We start from the raw sequence: 2,703 nt of genomic DNA, 5'->3' as shown, positions 1-2,703 counted from the left end.
ATTGTATGACACTTCGTACAATAAATAACTGACACTTTCATAGCCCAAACTGTATGGTATAATCGACACCTGTGCTATGAAAGGAAGTTGATTTGTTGTGAACATAAGTTATAATCATGAATACATGACACCATTTACAAGTATTAACATTTTCGAATAAGATAACTAATGTAATCATGTTAACAATTTATAATCCAATTGGAACATCTTTTGTGTGTGGTTTCCAGTTGAGTAATAAAAAAAGTTTATACTGTGCTTGTTTAAAATACTATTAGTGGATCTTCTAACCTTGACATTTGCTTTTATCATTGTTTAATCGTCACATTAATCTTATATCTCAAAGTTCTCTTTAACTAATTATTGTTGTTGTTGTTGTTTGATTAATACTTAAAAGTGCATTTTTATCAAGGTTTTATATCGTCATATTGCACTTAAAGTATCAATAACTCTTTAACTAGAGCATGTTTTATAATAACATATCTAATAAATATAAGATACCTTTAATTAATGGTAAATATTTATCCTAAATGCAGGCCTATGACATAAATAAAGGATTGATTGATGAGTTTAACTTTTGAAACTTAGAACACAAGGAGAGAGCCAAGCTTAGAAAAGGAATACTATTCAATAATTGAATCATAACTGGAGCTGTAGAACTTAAATTTAGGTCTGCTCTATATGGATAGAAAGCTAGACATATGCCTAAAACTTTCATGGGATTCCAAGATTCTGAAAGGTCGTTTTTAAGTTTAAATTGTAGCAACAATGAAAAAGTTTGAATATATCCTGTAACTCAGACACTATTCATTGTTTAACCTATATCTTAAGTTCTATAAGTTCAAATGACCTCATTCTTTTTGTTGGAAAGCTGAGATAATTTTCTAGAACTTTTATGAGGATAATTTATTCAATTTTTGATGTTAACAATGATATTCTGTTCAAACAAGAAGACAAAGATTGTTACCAAGTCAAGATGTTGTCACCCACTCAATAATTAGTCAACAAATCAATAGTTCTAAATTTAGGCTTATAAAAGTAGGTATTTTCTATGCATTTAGGCATCTTGGTTTTCCAATCAAGATCAATATCATGTTCTTGCTCTTTTTCTTTATATTGCTTAAGTTTTGCTTTCATTAATCTCTTATTTATACCTTTCATTTTCTATTCTTTATATTACTTAGTAAACTTTCATTAGTCTCTTGTTCATACCTTTCATTTCCTATTCTTTACTTAGTTAATTTCCATTAATCTCTTCTTTGTACATTTCATTTCCTATTCTTTACTTAGTTAATCATCGTTGATATTAGGTTGAGTTATCTTATATATGTTGAAGAAATCACCAATACATCACCATTAAAATTGATTTGGACCAAGACTTACTTTTCTTGTCATTTAAAATCTATTTACATTTTTTTTTTATCTTTGAAAACAAATCCATCAATTATTTTCAACCAAGTTATTGTTAATTTAATTTCTCTTGAGTTTTTTTTTTGTTACTTAGCTTAATTTCCAGATCTAGCTCTCTGTGGATATGACCTCGATCTTACCGAGTTAATTGCTACATCGCACACTCGTGCACTTGCGAGTTAAAACAAGCCGATCATAAAAAGCGGTCAAGCAGTTAACTTAAGTTATAATCATGAATACCTGACAACTTTTACAAGTATTACCATTATTCGAATAAGATAACTAATATAATCATGTTAACAATTTATAATTCGAATGAGACCTTCTTTATGTGTGGTTCCCAGTTGAGTAATAAAAAAGAGTTTATGCTATACTTGTTTGAAATACCATTAGTGGATCCTCTAACATTAACATTTTCTTTTGTTATTGTTTAATCCTCACATTAATATTAATCTCAAAGTCCTTTTTAACTTATTATTATTGTTGTTGTTATTGTTGTTTGATTAATACTTAAAAGTCATTTTTATCAAGGTTTTATATCGTCATTTTGCACTTGAAGTATGAATAACTCCTTAACTAGAGCATGTTTTATAATAGCATATCTAATAAATATAAGATACCATTAATTTATGGTAAATATTTATCTTAAATACAGGTTTATCATATAAATAAAAAGATTGATTGATGAGTTTAACTTTTAAAATTTAGAAGAAAAGGAGAGAGTCAAGCTTAGAAAAGAGATGCTGGTTTAGTCCAAACTAGAACACTATTTGGTCATTGGATCATAACTGAAGCTATAGAACTTGAATTTAGGTCTGCTCTATATGGATAGAAAGCTAACACACATGCCTAAAACTTTCAAGGGAGTCCAAGATTCTAAAAAGTCGTTTTCAAGTTCAAATTGTAGCAATAATGAAAAAGTTTGAATATATCTTGCAACTCATACACTATTCAGTGTTCAGCCCATATCTCAAGTTCTAGAAGTTTAAATGACCTTATTTGTTTTTTGTTGGAAAGTTGAGATAATTTTCGAGAACTTTCATAAGAATAGTCTATTCAAATTCTGATGTTAGCAACTTTGTTTTGTTCAAATAAGAAGATAAGTATTGTCACCAATTTAAATCAAAATCATATTCTTGCTCTCTTTCTTTATATTGCTTAAGTTTTGCTTTCATTAATCTCTTGTTTATGCCTTTCATTTTCTTTTCTTTACTTAGTTAACTTATATCTTATTTATGTTCTTATCTTGTTTATTTATGCTTCTCTTTTTCATTATGTTTAGTTAAATTTATTATG

The sequence above is a fragment of the Populus euphratica genome, unplaced genomic scaffold (assembly GCF_000495115.2).
Source record: "Populus euphratica unplaced genomic scaffold, PopEup_1.0 scaffold2392.1, whole genome shotgun sequence".
In the NCBI taxonomy this organism is placed as follows: Eukaryota; Viridiplantae; Streptophyta; class Magnoliopsida; order Malpighiales; family Salicaceae; genus Populus; species Populus euphratica.
The sequence above is the reverse complement of the archived record's forward strand: the minus strand, read 5'-3'. Positions refer to the sequence as shown.